The sequence below is a fragment of the Acomys russatus genome, chromosome 22, assembly GCF_903995435.1.
Source record: "Acomys russatus chromosome 22, mAcoRus1.1, whole genome shotgun sequence".
In the NCBI taxonomy this organism is placed as follows: domain Eukaryota; kingdom Metazoa; phylum Chordata; class Mammalia; order Rodentia; family Muridae; genus Acomys; species Acomys russatus.
In genome coordinates this window covers 7183572-7201063 of record NC_067158.1, presented here as the reverse complement: position 1 = coordinate 7201063, position 17492 = coordinate 7183572, and the positions used below count along the sequence as shown (strand labels likewise).

The window sequence follows — 17492 nt, the reverse complement described above, 5'->3', positions numbered from 1 at the left end:
TACCTCAACAGCAGTTGCTAAGGGTGTCTTAGGCTAATTTGAGGGCCTCCGCACTTCCTCACTCTCATTCCCAGGGGTTCTATGAATCAGAGTGCTTTCCTCAACCCTGTGAGAGCCTTCTGAGTCATTCAGCTGAAGGACAGACACGATTTAAGTTCATGGCGTCTGAACCTCATCTTCCTATCTGTACGGGGCACTAACCAGCTCTTCGTGTTCCGTACTACTTCCGCCATCTGTCAATGCTAATGGTGCTCCTCGAGCTAGCACCATAGGCTAGCCCAGCTGGAAGACTATTCCAACCGTTTCCATTCAACCCTCTTGCTTTCAGCAAGCAGTCCCCGGGGCTTAGAAACTTCCTGAAGACGAGAATTCTTGGGAGCAGAGGTGAAATTAAAACCAAGACCTCGCCGGGCGGTGGTGGCGCATGCCTTTAATCCCAGCACTCGGGAGGCAGAGGCAGGCAGATCGCTGTGAGTTCAAGGCTAGCCTGGTCTACAAAGTGAGTCCAGGACAGCCAAGGCTACACAGAGAAACCCTGTCTCTAAAAGCCAAATAAATAAATAAATAAATAAATAAATAAATAAATAAATAAAACCAAGACCTCAGCTAACTAATCTGGAAGCTCTCTGTACCCAGGATGACTAACTTATCTCTTGTACTGAGACCGCCTCTGTGAGCTCATTAATCTTTTTTTTTTTTTTTTGTATATATTGATCATATGCAAAGGGGCGGAGTCTCTATGCCATACATGCCAGCACTGAGGAAGCGTTCTCACATCTCCCCAGGAAGTATTTTAGAGATGTCTCCTAAAGCAGGGTATTTTTTTGGTTTTTGGTTGAGACAGGTTCTCTCTAGAGAGCCCAGGCTGGCCTAGAATTCCTGAGCCTCCTGTCTCAACATTCTGAGTGCTGAGGTCGCCAGGTGTGTCACCTCACCCAGATTCTAAAAAGACCTGAAACTGTTCAGCGGTACACAAATGACCAGATTTCAAGAAAACACTAACAGGGACTATTAACTCTGCACCTCAGTCAGGTGGTGGTAATGCCAGCCAGCACTCGGGAGGCTTCTGTGAGTTCAAGGCCAGCCTGGTCGGCAGAGTGAGTTCCAGGCCGTGAGGGTGAGCAGCAAGGTTCCCTTTGGTTTGTCAAACGATTTGCCGCTCTTCAGGCAAATGCTGGCCGTGCTTAGTGAAGCACACAGGGTTGCAGACGTCTCCCCCAGAGTACATGGATCCGACGTTTCCCAAGTGTGTCCCTTTGAACGTTTACTTGGATTCAGAAAAGGGCTTCCACCATTGAGTAAATTATACGCACAAGCTGGGGCTGGTGAAGGAAAGACACTTACTGAGTAAGCCCAAGGATGTGAGTTTAATCCCGATTGGATGTGTGCACGTCATTGCACACATACACCCAACATCACACACACACAACAATAATAAGACTGTTTACAAAACAAAACACGGTGGTGTATACTTGTAACCTGAACAGCAGGAAGCTGGAGAGTCTTTAGTTTGAGGCCAGCCTGGACAATATAGAGAGACACTATCTTAAAAAATAAAGAAGAAATACACTTAACATAGTTGCTTCTGCTGTGTTAATTCACATGGCTGTTCATTTAACGCATGCTTGTTTTGTGCTGCCGTGTGCCGGGTATGATTCTGGGTGCTATTAAATGGGATTAAACATAAGGGACAGAGACCTCTGCTCGGAGAACTTGTAGACAGTCTAATGAATATAGGTTTCTCCTGTTGAAGTGTGTGTGCCTGTGTGCGTGCGTGCGTGCATGTGTGTGTGTGTGTGTGTGTGTGTGTGTGTGTGTGTGTGTGTGTGTCCTTGCATGTTTGCCATGGTAACATGCATGTGGAGGTCAGAGGAGTTCAGTTCTCTCCTTCCACTGTGAGGATCTCAAGGATTGAACTCAATCATCAGGCCTGGTAGCAGGAGCCTTTTCCCACAGAAACATTGGCCCAGATCCCTCACTTGGTTGAGGATGGGTACCAGGCCTCATGTTTAGCCACTACAGGTCCAAGGTTGAACACTTGACCCATCCCAGGCCAATCATATCCTTCTCTGGAGTTATTCTTTTGGGGGGGGGGGGTTGAGATAGGGTTTCTCTGTGTAGCCCTGGACTTGCTTTGTAGACCAGGCTGGCCTCGAACTCACAGTGATCCACCTGCATCTGCCTCCCGAGTGCTGGGATTAAAGGTGTGCGCCACCACTGCCCAGCCTCAGGACAGGACATTTTTTTTAAATGTTTTATTTATTTTAATTTATGTGTGTTGGTGTCAGGGTGTCAGGTCTTGGAGTTACAGACAGTTGTAAGCTGCCATGTGGGTGCTGGGAATTGAACCCGGGTCCTTTGGAAGAGCAGGCAGTGCTCTTAACCACTGAGCCATCTCTCCAGCCCCAGGACAGGACATCTTGATGGCAACTTGTGGCTCTTTTTTGAGACATCCCCAAAGCCAGGGCCACCTGTGCCTTATGGGAGGTATTCTCCTGTTGGTTTGCTCAGCGTTGGGGTCCCGCGCTAGAGAAGCCTGCCGTCACTTAGCTACATCTCCAGCCATATTCCGTTTTTGCTTAAACCAGCTCAAGCTGTCATCCTGCTTTCCTGGCTAACTGACTCCGCCTTCTCTCCCCTTGTCTGTATTCCGTGTGCCGGTTTGTGGCTTGGGCTCACTGAAGGCCTCCCTGTTGTGCCTTCCCTGGGGCAACATGAACACAAATTCTTACCTATCTGACACAGTAGGGCGCTGATGCTAGACTAAAGAAGTGATTGCACCCAAGTTTCCTCCATGAACCAATGGGTTTACTGAGGTTCCCAGCAGGTGTGTGAGGGGACGGGTCACTTGCAGAAGCAAGGGTGTTTCAAAGGCAGTTGTTGCCATGGGAAAGCCCACTTCACTGGAGCGGCCAGTTCTCCCGTGGGGTTCTTGCTCTCACTCATGAACGAAGGGAGACATGAACAGTGAGCAAACAAAAAAGGACTTTTAAAAACATGTTGTAGGAGGCCAGCCTGGTCTACAAAGTGAGTCCAGGACAGCCAAGGCTACACAGAGAAACCCTGTCTCGAAAAACAAAACAAAAAACAAAACAAAACAAAAAAAACATGCTGTAGGGGCCGGAGAGATGGTTCAGTGGTTAAGAGCACCAGCTGCTCTTCCAGAGGTCCTGAGTTCAATTCCCAGCACCTACAAGGTGGCTCCCAACCATCTATAATGGGATCTAGTGCCGCCTTCTGGCCTGCTGGTGTACATGCAGCTAGGTTATTCATAACGCTAAGAAATCTTTTTTAAAAACCAAAACATGTTTGTAGGTGCACACATGTGTGCCACAGTGCCTGTATGGTAGTCAGAGGGCTCCTGGGAGTCAGTTCTCTCTCTCCACCAGAGACTGAAGTCAGTTTGTCAGCTTGGCTATAGGCACCTTCACCTACTGACCCATCTCACCAGCACTTAAGAAGGGATTTTCTTCACCACAGAGAGACAACTCCACGCAGAGGCTCCAAGCTCTCAGCGACTCAGGACGCCAACCGCGAGAGGTCTGAGCTCTTTGGTAGGAGTGGTACACCACAAGAATTGTCAGTGGGTGCCATGGCTCCAAGCTCTTGCGGCGGTGGGATGCCAAACAGAAGGGGCCTCTGAAGAATGAGTCACTGGAGCCGGGCATGATGGCGCACGCCTTTAATCCCAGCACTCCGGAGGCAGAGGCAGGCGGATCGCTGTGAGTTTGAGGCCAGCCTGGTCTACAAAGTGAGTCCAGGATGGCCAAGGCTACACAGAGAAACCCTGTCTCGAAAAACCAAAAAAAAAAAAAAAAAAAAAAGGAATGAGTCACTGAAAGTCAAGTCCCCTGTGGGAGAAGAAACGACTGGGTCTCCGACTCAGGAATGGTGGGTTTTGCCTTTGGGGCAGGACCAAGGTCCCCTGCTGGAGCAGTGGGTTTCAGAGGCAGTCTTCTTCTGAGGCTCTGGGAACCAGATGGGCCTAAGGCAGGCCTTGATTGGCTAAAGTGAGTAGGCAAATAAGGTGAAAGCAAGAACCAATCAGGGGAGAGCCTTGGGAAGCTGCGATGGGATGGATGCCTGACCAAAGAGTTTTCCATCCAGACAGGTGGTGCTGTTCCTCTTGAAGCCACAGTTGTGGTGGGAAGGCAAACTCTGGGCTGCCAGAGGGCCACAGCGAGGCAATTTGTACCAGGATGGGGCGGCGTCTGTGTGTGTACTTTGAGCCCCTTTGGCTGCTGCTGCTGATAGTTGCGTGTGTGTTTCGGGGTGAGATTTTCGTGTCTACTCTTGGCTCTAACCGCAGCCCGCACCCTTCTTATGCTTAGCACTAACATGGCTGACAACTCCTCTCCTCAACACCCCCCCCCCCCCGTTGCTATTGAATTTAACAGCATTGACCATTTGAGAATACAAAGCTTTGATTGTCTCTTAATTAGCTCCTAACTTAGGTCCCTGAGAGTAGGAACCTGACTTAAAGGGAAGGCACTCTCCCGTGATTTTCGAAACAGAAGTGAAATAGTTTTTACATTTTAGAAAAAGATTGCTTAGATGTCAAGTTTGGAGGGGCTCCCAGGCTTTGCCGGGGACAGAGTGAGTGAGAGCCCTGCGTCCCTCCCGCCTGCCCTGCCCCTGGTCCTGAGGTAATCTTGCTTGTGAATCGTCCAGAATACTCGAGGCCACAGTGGCTGGCTGTGCTGTTTTTGTGTCGAATGGGTGTGGTGTGGGGGGTTCTCACAAAGGAAAGGGAGTCTGGGCAAGCAGCCAGAGCACCCCACAGGGACTTAGAAACCACCAGTCTCCCACAATCACCCTGAGCATCTCATAAAGGTGAGTCTGCTGGGGGCCCTTAGAACTGAGGGTTTTGTTAGTATTGCAGCTCCTCGCTCCCCCTCCCCTCCCCTCCCCTCAACCTTCCCCTCCCCTCTTCCCTTCCCCCTCCCTGCTCTCTTTCCTTTTGGCTATGAAGCCTAGCCTGGTTAGAACATCCTGTGTAGCCCAGGCTGGATTTGATTTCATGGCTCAGACCCCTGAGTGCTAGGATTTCAAGTATGTGGCTGCCATATAGTCTAATATATTAATTATTCAACTCATTGTCCCACTTCTGGTATTAAGTTCATTCTTTAAAAGGGCATTTATTTAAGAATTCCTTCAGCAGGGCCAAGCATGAGTGGCAGGCCATACACCTCTGACTTAGTACTCACTCAGCACCACAAAGAAACAGAACAGGAGAAATTGCATTGGCTCAAATAACCAATAGGGCAGAGGTGGTGCTGGCTTTGCGGGATGTCTCAACAGAGAGCTACAAGTTGCTATCAAGATGCCCTGCCCTCAGAGGCAGTCCCCCCTCTCCCCCATTTGATCACTTCCTCTTGGTGGGGAGGCCCAGGGCAGCACACAGAGGAAGGGGAAGCAGGCTGTATGGCTGAGACCTGGTAGGCTGTGGCCTATGGTGGCAGAGGAGGTCCCCTTCTGTCAGAGGTCTAGAGGAGGGGAATAGGGCGAAAGAGGGAGGGAGGGAGGGTAGAAACCGGAAGACACAAGTGAGGGGATAACAATCGGGATGTAATCTGAATAAATTATAATAAATTAAAATTAAAAAAAAAAAAAAGAGAAGAAAAGAAAGCCGACTGAGCAAGACACAACAAGGCAGAAGACCTGTCCTGTCCTGTCCTGTCTGCCTTGCAGCCTCTGCACTTTAACGATCGCCCTCTAAACACATCATCTGCCTCCAAGCAGGATGATGGCCCCACCTCTGCTTCCCTCCAGCTTCAGTTTAAGGACAATTCTAGGCGGAGCATGGTGGCTCACACCTTTAATCCCAGCATTCAGCAGGCAGAGGCAGGCAGAACGCTGAGAGTTTGAGGCCAGCCTGGTCTACAAAGTGAGTCTAGGATAGGCATGGCTACACAGAGAAACCCTGTCTCAAAAAAAAAAAAAAAAAAAAAAAAAAGAACAATTCTTCTAGAGCTGGACACACACATCTACACAGAATCAAAAATAGAATAAACCCTTTAAAAAGCAGCTAGGAGGATGGAGAAATGACCCACTCATTATGACCGCTTTTCCCCGCTGAGAACCCCGGTTCACTTCCCAGGCACCCTCTTCTGACCTACATGGGAACTGGGCATACATGCAGTATAATACATTAAATGCATACAAAATGATCATATACATAAAATAGTGTGAATAAATCTAAACAAAGAAATGTTTTCAAAAACTTCTGGGGCAGGTGTAGTGGCTCACACCTGTAATCCTACTGCTCAGGAAGATGCAGGAGGATCTCTGTGAGTTCAATGCCAGCCTGGTCTAAATAATGAGTTCTAGGTCAACCAGGCCTACATAGTGAGACCCTGTCTCAAAAAAAAAAAAAAGAAAGAAAGAAAGAAAAAAAAAGAAAAAGGAAAAAAAATCAAACAATAACTAAAATGAAAGGAAGCTTAAAATGCAGTTGCTTTTGTCAGTTGGAAAGCTCATGCCTTGTGTTTGCACTGTAGCCAAAGATGGCCTTGGACTCAGGACCGTCTGCCTCCACCTTCTGAAATCTGAGGTTACAGGCATTCTATTCCTTAGTCTACTGACACGTTTCAAGTCAATAGCCATGTGTGGCTGTTGGCTGCCACATCAAACGCTGCATACACAGCTCTTCCATGCTGTGTGGAGATCCACTGCATACACAGCTCTTCCGTGCTGTGTGGAGATCCACTGTATACACAGCTCTTCCATGCTGTGGAGATCCACTGTATACACAGCTCTTCCATGCTGTGTGGAGATCCACTGCATACACAGCTCTTCCATGCTGTGTGGAGATCCACTGCATACACAGCTCTTCCATGCTGTGTGGAGATCCACTGCATACACAGCTCTTCCATGCTGTGTGCAGATCCACTGCATACACAGCTCTTCCATGCTGTGTGGAGATCCACTGCATACACAGCTCTTCCATGCTGTGTGGAGATCCACTGCATACACAGCTCTTCCATGCTGTGGAGATCCACTGCATACACAGCTCTTCCATGCTGTGGAGATCCACTGCATACACAGCTCTTCCATGCTGTGGAGATCCACTGCATACACAGCTCTTCCATGCTGTGGGGAGATCCACTGTATACACAGCTCTTCCATGCTGTGTGCAGATCCACTGCATACACAGCTCTTCCATGCTGTGTGGAGATCCACTGCATACACAGCTCTTCCATGCTGTGGGGAGATCCACTGCATACACAGCTCTTCCATGCTGTGGGGAGATCCACTGTATACACAGCTCTTCCATGCTGTGTGCAGATCCACTGTATACACAGCTCTTCCATGCTGTGGGGAGATCCACTGCATACACAGCTCTTCCATGCTGTGGAGATCCACTGCATACACAGCTCTTCCATGCTGTGGAGATCCACTGCATACACAGCTCTTCCGTGCTGTGTGGAGATCCACTGCATACACAGCTCTTCCATGCTGTGGGGAGATCCACTGCATACACAGCTCTTCCATGCTGTGTGGAGATCCACTGTATACACAGCTCTTCCATGCTGTGTGGAGATTCACTGCATACACAGCTCTTCCATGCTGTGTGGAGATCCACTGCATACACAGCTCTTCCATGCTGTGTGGAGATCCACTGCATACACAGCTCTTCTGTGCTGTGTGGAGATCCACTGCATACACAGCTCTTCCATGCTGTGGAGATCCACTGCATACACAGCTCTTCCATGCTGTGTGGAGATCCACTGTATACACAGCTCTTCCATGCTGTGGAGATCCACTGTATACACAGCTCTTCCATGCTGTGTGGAGATCCACTGCATACACAGCTCTTCCATGCTGTGTGGAGATCCACTGCATACACAGCTCTTCCATGCTGTGTGGAGATCCACTGCATACACAGCTCTTCCATGCTGTGGAGATCCACTGCATACACAGCTCTTCCGTGCTGTGGAGATCCACTGGATACACAGCTCTTCCGTGCTGTGGAGAGATCCACTGGATAGCAGCTGCTCTCTGCTGGGTAACTGCACTCTTTACCACCAGTCAATAAAAATCTAACTGGTCTCAGGAATTCCGCTACTCACTGTTTTGAGAGTGCTAGAACTGGACCCTAAAGACTGGCCTGAATCCAAACTCTGCTTGGAAATCAGGTTGCACAGCAGCGTTCTACAATAGATGAAGCCCATTTCTCTGTCTGGGTCATCCAGATGGAGCAGGACAAAGCCTGGTCTCCTCTTCGCGTGCTGTCACTCCCTGCGGCCCGTGAGGGATGGCTCCTCTCGAGGCATCCAACTCTCAAGATTCAGACACTGCATGTCGGTTTTATGTTCTTGTAAACATGCTCCTGAAATTTAGGTATTAGCTTTGGGTCTGACGTATTGAAGACCAGGAGAAATACTGTCTCTTCCCCCTACCCTTTTCCATTAATGTTTTCATTTGGCCTATTATTGAAAACTTTTGTCATATAAAATAAAGATTTGTATAATGAATTTCTACGTACATAGCAAGCAGTCATCACCATAGTCAGCTTCATTTTAATCTTCTGCTTACTTGCTCCACTGGCATTAATGTGAAGTAAATTCCAGATGTTGTTATTTCACTTGTAAAGATTTTTCTGTATCTCTTTTAAAAATAAAGATATGCGGGTTTGGTGGTACACACCTTTAATCCCAGCACTTGGGAGACCAAGGCAGTCAGATCTCTAGATTTGAGGCCAGCCCAGTCTACATAGTGAGTTCCAGGACAGCCAAGGGTATGTATAAAGACCCTGTTTTTGTTGCTGTTTGTTTGTTATTGCTTTTGTTTTTAAACGTTGGCTCTCCAGCATCTTCTACATGGTTTGTTGTGAGTTTTCATAAGGGCCAATGATGGAAACAGCTCAGAAGAGAAATGACTGCAGCATCTTTGGCCCCTACAGGCATGTTCAGCTTGGCCTCATCACTTAGTAGTCGCGGCCTAGTGTACCTCACTAATGCGCACTTCCTGTCTCAGAGAAGTGTGGGCCCTGGGCATCTGACAAGTGTGGGCCCTGGGCACCTGACAAGTGTGGGCCCTGGGCACCTGACAAGTGTGGGCCCTGGGCACCTGACAAGTGTGGGCCCTGGGCACCTGACAAGTGTGGGCCCTGGGCACCTGACAAGTGTGGGCCCTGGGCACCTGACAAGTGTGGGCCCTGGGCACCTGACAAGTGTGGGCCCTGGGCACCTGACAAGTGTGGGCCCTGGGCACCTGACAAGTGTGGGCCCTGGGCACCTGACAAGTGTGGGCCCTGGGCACCTGACAAGTGTGGGCCCTGGGCACCTGACAAGTGGGGGCCCTGGGCACCTGGCGTCTGTTTCTGGAAGCAAGGCAGCCGCATTGAGCTTCATGAGCTGAGCTGCCAAGTGAAGCAGTTGGAATCTGTTTAGGAAAACTGAGCCAAAGTGGCTGTGCTTACTAAGAGTGGCCCTCTGAGGCAGGAACAGGGCTTTCACTCAGTTCATTCACCAATCTTTATTGAGCATTTAATTCATGGCCAGTCTGATTCAAGAAACCAGCACAATGTGAGCTCATGACACTAACTCTAGGAGAGAGAGAGGGAGAGGGGGAGAGAGAGAGAGAGAGAGAGAGAGAGAGAGAGAGAGAGAGAGAGAGAGAGAAATAGAGTGTGTCTTTTTTTTTTTTTTTAGGGAGGGCCTTCCATGGCTGGCCTAGAACTCTCTCTAAAGACCAAGATGACCTCAACTAAATCCACCTGCCTCTTCCTTCCAAGCACTGGGGGTAGGTGTGTGTCACTATGCCAAGCTCCTAATTTAAAAGCACTGAACACTGAAGTGTCATCTCTCCTAGAGATAGTCCTGTCTGTAGGACCTCAGGCAGAGAGCTTATAGATAGTATAGACAAGGGAGAAGAGAAGGAGGAAGGGAACTTGAGCTAAATTCTGAAGGAATTCTGTGCAGAGGAGGCTCACAGGGCTACCACAGGAGCTTGAGGTAGGCAGGAACTGGGAACAGTCAAGGAACAGAAGAGCAAATATCAAACAATGCCCACCTCTGTTTCTGCCGCGCTCTACTCAAGGAGGGAGATCCTGAACAGATCCTGGGAAGGCAAACTGCTGAGGTAAGATTGAGCATTTCTAGGCTGTCTGCTCACTACAGCACAACTGTGTGTTGTGCCATGGTGCTGCCCACACAGAAGGCACCGACTACCTCAGCTGCCACGCCTCAGCACAGCACGGCACAGCTGTGAGTCTCCAGGTGCCGCTGGTACCTAACTCCCCGGGGAGCAGCTGGCATTGGGGCCATTGACTTTCACGATAAATACCGGTTAACAACGTTCCTTATCTGCTTTCCAAGCTGCAGCAGGTTGTTAGCCGAGGACCGACAGGGGAGGGGAGGGCAAGCCCTTCATTCAGCTGACATTGTCATCCATGAGTCATTTTGCTTGGAGACCAGCTTCCTCCCTGACTGACCTCCTCTGACACTGCAAGGCTCAGGGGTCACCCAGACACCCTTACATTTGTGTTTACTGCCCCACAGTGTATGGGAAGAACATGGACACATCTTAGTGGGTTTGATCAAGAACCCCGATTCCACCTTTCATGGTTCAGTGCCATTAGATTATGACTGATTTAAGAACAGACGTCTCGTTTTTAATTCACCCATAACCCAAGCCCATTCCTGAAGCCTGGGATAATGCCAGTTGTATAATAATGCTTGATAACTGGATTTTGAGTGAATAGATAAAAATATAATTATGGATTGAAGAACTCTCTATGATCCTCCACGGCGTCATGCGTGGAAATTACATGATCACCTATAGGACTTTTTCAGAATACTAAGTAACACGACGTGGAACACGCAGTGGGCTACACGTCATTTCCACCATGGGTATTTAGATAAAAGAAGCTGAATCTACAAACGTCCTTCCCACAGATGTCCTTCCAAAGGTCAAGAGAACCTTTGGTCCTTGTGGCTATGACTTGAGGAGTCACCACTAGGTGGCAATATTTTCTTAAGGCAGATTAGCCCTTTTCTTCCTCTGGCCCAGTGGTCTCTAAACTGGGGGTTCACACAGCCCTGAGAGAACAAGGCTTCCAAGAGTGCTCAGTTCCAGAGATCTCTGGGGACGCCAGCATTTTGATTGTCATTTTGATCCTGGTGGTGTCATTTTGATCCTCTTGGGGGGGGGGGGGTCATCTACAGGAGCAAGTGCTCTGCCCACAGGGCCACGTCTCCAGACCCTGTATTTAGCATGTTTCCAAACTGATTTTTCTCCTTGCCAGGCTTCCTTCAGATCAGTGCTTTCTTGACACTGTTGCTTTTCAGTCCATACCATCACGAGCCAAATGACCCCATTGCAAAAGCTAATCCCTCCACCAACAGAAAGAAAGGCTTACATTTATTTACCATGCCTTTCAGTGTGTTTGCGTGTTGGAAGGACGCATGTGGGAAGGTCACGAGACAGCTTGCAGGAGTCAGTTCGCTCCTTCCATCATAGTGAGCCCCGAGACCAAACTCAGGAAGTCTGGGGTGCTGAAGTGAGTCTTCACTTCATAAATTTCACTTAAAAAAAAAAAAGATTTATTTACTTTATTTATTGTATATCAGTGCTTTATCTGCCAAAGAAGACATCAGATCACATTATAGATGGTTGTGAGCCACCCTGTGGTTGCTGGGAATTGAACTCAGGACCTCTGGAAGAGCAGGTGGTACTCTTAACCACTGAGCCAGCTCTCCAGCCTCCACTCTTTTTTTTTTTTTTAATTTCATTTACTGTTTACTTATGTGGTGCTGGGAATCAAACCCAGATCCTCTGGCAGAGCAGTCAGTGCTCTTAACTGTTGAACTATCTCTTTAGCCCAAGTTTAGATATAGAGATAGACAGATAAAAAGATAGAAAGAAAGAAAGATACTTAGGCTAGAGAGATAGCTCAGCAGTTAAACACAGATAGATAGATGTGTATGTTACATACACACACACACACAAGCTTAAAATGTTTTTTAAATATATAATGTTGTTGGGTGGTACGCACCTTTAATCTCAGGACGCAGAGGCAGGTAGATCTCTGTAGCTCTGAGGCCAGCTTGGTCTACATAAAAAATTCCAGAACAGCCAGGCATGGTGGCACACACCTTTAATCCCAGCACTAGGGAGGCAAAGGCAAGTGGATCGCTGTGAGTTCGAGGCCAGCCTGGTCTATAAAGCGAATCCAGGACAGCCAAGGCTACACAGAGAAACCCTGTCTCAAAAAAAAAACAAAACAAAAAACCAAAAAAAAAAAAAAAAAAAAAAAAAAAAAGAAAGAAAGAAAGAAAGAAAATTCCAGAACAGACAGGGATACAAAGAAAGACTGTGTTTCAAAATTAATAAATATATTTTTAAAATTATACATAAAATACTTGTTCAACCCCAAATACTTTCGGCTAAGAGAGAAAGCTCAGTAAGTAAAGACGCTTTCTGAGCAAGCCTGGAGACCTGAGATCACTCCCACAAGAGTGCTGTGGCAGCCCCTCCCCCTCACAATAGCAGTAGTAGTAGTAATCCATTTAAAGGTTATATTTCAATTTTAAAAATCACCTTGACCTTCATTGTTGTTTGTTAAAAGCAAAAGATGACAATCCTGTGTAGTGGATGTACACATGTTTTTGTTTTGATCCCAAGTGTGGGATGGGGAACAGGCTTGTGAGAGAACAGGTGATGTTTATCCACTAGAAGATGAATCACCTCGTGCGGGGACTTGGTACTGACTCTGAGAGGACAGGAGGCGGGGCTTTTTGGGTCTTGGTATTGTTTGGCTGTTCATCGCTGCACTTCGAGACACTCCTAGAGAGAACCACTCCAGGGAACACTTCGGGCCTCCGGGTTCTGGCTGCTGTTCCAGGTTCCAGCAGCAACTTTGGTTGAATTGCTGGTCTGCTGAAATCCTGCCGACTACACCAGGTCTACTTCTGTTCCCATGAACCTCTTTTCTCTCCTATCTAGGGTAGGTGGGTTGGAAGGTATAAGTATTAAAGAGACTCAAATAAAGTATGTTTAGAAAAGGTCAAAGCCTACAGTCCTGTGTGAAAGATGCCCTCCCCAGCCCAGAGAGCAGCAACATCCTCACCCTCCCCAGCCCAGAGAGCAGCAACATCCTCACCCTCCCCAGCCCAGAGAGCAGCAACATCCTCACCCTCAGCCCAGAGAGCAGCAACATCCTCACCCTCCCCAGCCCAGAGAGCAGCAACATCCTCACCCTCCCCAGCCCAGAGAGCAGCAACATCCTCACCCTCCCCAGCCCAGAGAGCAGCAACATCCTCACCCTCCCCAGCCCAGAGAGCAGCAACATCCTCACCCTCCCCAGCCCAGAGAGCAGCAACATCCTCACCCTCCTCAGCCCAGAGAGCAGCAACATCCTCACCCTCCCCAGCCCAGAGAGCAGCAACATCCTCACCCTCCCCAGCCCAGAGAGCAGCAACATCCTCACCCTCCCCAGCCCAGAGAGCAGCAACATCCTCACCCTCCCCAGCCCAGAGAGCAGCAACATCCTCACCCTCCCCAGCCCAGAGAGCAGCAACATCCTCACCCTCCCCAGCCCAGAGAGCAGCAACATCCTCACCCTCCCCAGCCCAGAGAGCAGCAACATCCTCACACTCCCCAGCCCAGAGAGCAGCAACATCCTCACCCTCAAGGAAAGGAAGCTGAGGTGGCAGGAACTCTGCACATCCAAGCGTTGGTAAGCTGCCCCGGCCTTCCATCACATTTTTACAGCTCATTTATTTTTAATCCATTCAGTACATACATGACCTACAATAACTGTTTCTTTTGGTCTTTTTGGCTTTTTTCCTTCTTTTTTCGGCCTCCATGTCACATAAGATTTGTATCATACTTTTCTCCTGTTAATCTATGTCATGTCCACTTAATCTTCCACCCAGCAGGGACACTCGAAGGGCAGACGTGGAATTTTCCACCTTGCAGTTTCTGGCAACAAAGACTGGGCCCTGAAGGCCTGAGACACTCTTGTTGCCTAACCGTCTCCTTGGAGAGGTAGACAAATATCCACTCACCTCAGATAGAGCAACGGCGGCAGGCCAAAGCAATGGTTCCATCCAACCCCAGCTCAGTGACAAGTGGGCAAGTCTGCGGGGCCGTTTTCTCTCTTAACTGATGGAGGAGGGCCTATGCCACCATCACCGCTGGGCCAGTAGGCCTGGGTTACCTAAGAAAAATAACTGCAGGCGGAAGGAAGCCAGTAAGCAACGCTCCTCCGATTTTTGCTTTAGGCTCCTACTTCCGTTTCCCTCAGCGATGAACTGTTGTTGCCTGTCTACCTGATAAACCCTTTCCTTACCCAGGTTGGTTTTGGTCACCGTGTTTTGTTTTGTTTTTTTTAACCACAGGATGGAAAGCTAATGCGGACGGCAGATGGGGAGTTCTTCCTGTCTATCCCTTTCTAATTTTGGATTGTCAGGAGGAAAACATTTGTTAGACTCAACTATTGGAAAAGTGACTTGAGAGTTTCGGTAGGATGAGATTGATTGATGGACCACTGCCCGAGGAATCATTCTTACTCCTTACGTCTGCCATTTGTGTGGCTTATTATAAAAAGGAAATACAAATTTAAAAAGTTCTCGGCTCACCTTATTTGGGGTCTTTAAAGGTGGTGCTTTGTGGCAGAGAGAGCACCTTCTCTGAGCTTCCCTGGCTGTCCAGGAGTCCCCAAAACCATCTCTGTCCAACCACGCCACTCTCAAGGAATTTGTCTTTATTCTCCTGCCTTCTCAGCCTTGTTGAGATCACCGGCTTTGCATTCTAGGACAGTCTTTGAGATAAACTGTGGGTTTTGAGGAGGATTACATGTCCTGTACCTACTTTTGGGGACACTTCTTATGTCCACGACTAAATCCTACAAGGCTTATCAGCGATAAGCCATAAAAAAGACTCGTTAGGTGCAGGACATGGTGGTGCACACACCTTTAATCCCAGCACTCAGGAGGCAAAGGCAGGCCAAGCTCTATAAGCTCGGGGCTAGCCTCATCTACAAAGTGAGTCCAGGACAGCCAGGGCTACACAAAGAAACCTTGTCTCAAGAAACAAAAACAAAGATTGTTGGTTTTGAGTCGCAGCTGAAGTAACTTTGCCCTTGAAGACTATTTGTTTGTTTTGCTTTGATTTTTGAAACAAGGTTTCTTTGAGTAGCCTTGGCTGTCCTGGACTCGTTTTGCAGACACACTAGCCTCAAACTCACAGAGATCTGCCTGCCTCTACCTCCCTGAGTGCTGAGATTACAACACTGCACCCAGCTGACTAAGTGTTTTTCAAGTTCATCTCAAGAATGTTTTGATAAATATGAAAGTTATATTTAGCCTGGTGTGGTGGCTTGAGGGAGAATAGCCCCACAGGCTCCTATGCTAGGATGCTGCACCCCTGTTGGTGTGAATGTTTGTTAAGGATTAGAAGGTGTGGCCTTGTAGGAGGAGCTATGTCACTATGGGTGGCCTATGAGGTTTCAAAAGCCCAGGCCTGGAGCCACGCCCAGTGTCTTCCCCTTCCTCTAACTCTCTTTCCCTTCCACCCCACCCCACTGCCATCCCCCTGCTTGTGGATGGGGGAGGTAAGCCCTCAGCCACTGCTCCAAGCACCATGCCTGTTGCCATGCACCCCACCATGATGGTCATGAACTCACCCTCCAAAACAGTAAGTAAATTCCCAATGTAATGCTTTTTTTCTTTTTCTTTTTCCTTTTCTTTTCTTCTTCTTCTTCTTCTTCTTCTTCTTCTTCTTCTTCTTCTTCTTTTTTTTTTTTTTTTTCAGTTTTTTGTGGTTTTGTTTAAACACAAATAAAACACACACTGAAGCCCTCTACTCATTTTCTTCTCTGCGTAGCCTGGCGTTGGGATTGGTGACTCTGATGGCTAGCTGTGCTGCTCTTTCTACGATGGCTTTTCGGTTCTTGACGGAAACATTGTGAGCAATCTCAACACAGTAAAATTTGTTGCACATCAGCAGCACTTCCAGCTCCTTGACATTGTGGACCAGAAACTTCCCGAAGCTGCTAGGCAGCGTGTGCTAGGTCTTCTTGTTGCTCCCATAACCAATGCTGGGCATCAGGATATGGCCCTTGAATCTTCTCTGCACCCTGTTGTGGATACCTCTGGGTTTCTGCCAGTTTCGCTTAATTTTGACACATCAGTCTGACAGGTGCCTGATGAACTCCTTGGTCCTCTGTTTGACGATCTTGGGCTTCCCCAGAGGCCGGAGGGCAGCCATGATGCCGCAAAAGAGATGGCAGCCACCTCTCAGGTAGCGCCGAGGAAGCAATGCTTTTTTTCTTACAAGCTGCCTTGGTCACTGTGTCTCTTCATAGCAACAGACCAGTAACTCAGGCATTTGCCTGCTGATGTATTAGCCTACCTACTGGGGAGGTTGTGGGAGGAGGGTCACAAACGCAAGGGTGACCCGGTAAGCTTAGAATCTGTCTCAAAGGGAGAAACAAAAGCTGGAGATGTAACTCGGGGTGTGTAGGTCTGTCAGCATAAAATAGAAAACTACTTTGGCCTGGGCTCACTTCTCAAAAGCCTTGGATATGTTTAAGACTATAAAATTATAAATTCAGCTGAGAAGTAAAAGGCGCAATCGAGGTCTATTGCCAGGAGCCGAGGGGTTACCAGGCGGTGTTCTTACCTGGTGGCGCTCTTACCAGGCGGCACTCTTTGTTGCCCTGTGTAGTGGTTCATCTCGATTGTTAACGTGACAGGACCCAGGATCACCATGGAAAGGAACCCCTGGGCCTGTCTTTGAAGGGGTTTTAGGTTGGGTTAGTGGAGGTGAGAAAACACTGAATTGTGAGCAGCAGCATGCCAAGGGCTGGAGAGAAAAGAGAAGTTGAGCTGAGCACCAGTGCTCAACTCCCTTTGCTTTCTGAACGAGGGCACAGTGTGACCAGCTGTCCCCATCCTGCTGCCATGACTTCCACCCCACCAGGGTACACAGCTCCCTTGAAGTCTGAGCCAGAATAAACCCTCCCCTTGCTCCTTCCTTTCTTTCCTCCTTCCTTCCTTCCTTCCTTAAGGTGCTTTTGTCCGACTCTGTCACCTATCTTAGTGAAAAATACAAAAAGACATCAATGTTATGCTAAGTTGAAGTCAAGTGCTAGGTGAACCAGGTGTGGTGGCTGAGGGCACTGATGCTGTGCATGGGAGGTGGAGGAAGGCAGAGCCCACGCAGCAAGCATCCTCAGCCACTCTGGGGATGAGGCCAGCCTGGGTATCCAAGCCCCTGTCCAAATAAATAAAATATGGATATTCTGTGAATATGTAGGTCATCTCCAAATAAGATATGGTGCTGGACAAAAGTTTATACTTCCAACTTCCTTGTACAAACAAACAATACTGGAGTCTATTTATAGCACATGTGTATATGCATGCAAAGGCCAGAGAGAGCTTGAGCTGTCCTGCTGTACCACTCAGCATCTTGTTTTTTTGAGACAGGGCCTCTCTGGGGCTATGTTCTGGGCTTGTAGGTGATGAGGCCACATGCGACTT

The 17492-nt window shown here is 48.4% G+C and overlaps 1 pseudogene; it reads right to left on the bottom strand.

The window, feature by feature from the left end:
• Positions 1-15810: 15810 nt before the first annotated feature.
• LOC127205709 (60S ribosomal protein L32-like) lies at positions 15811-16218 on the bottom strand (annotated as a pseudogene).
• Positions 16219-17492: the final 1274 nt, after the last annotated feature.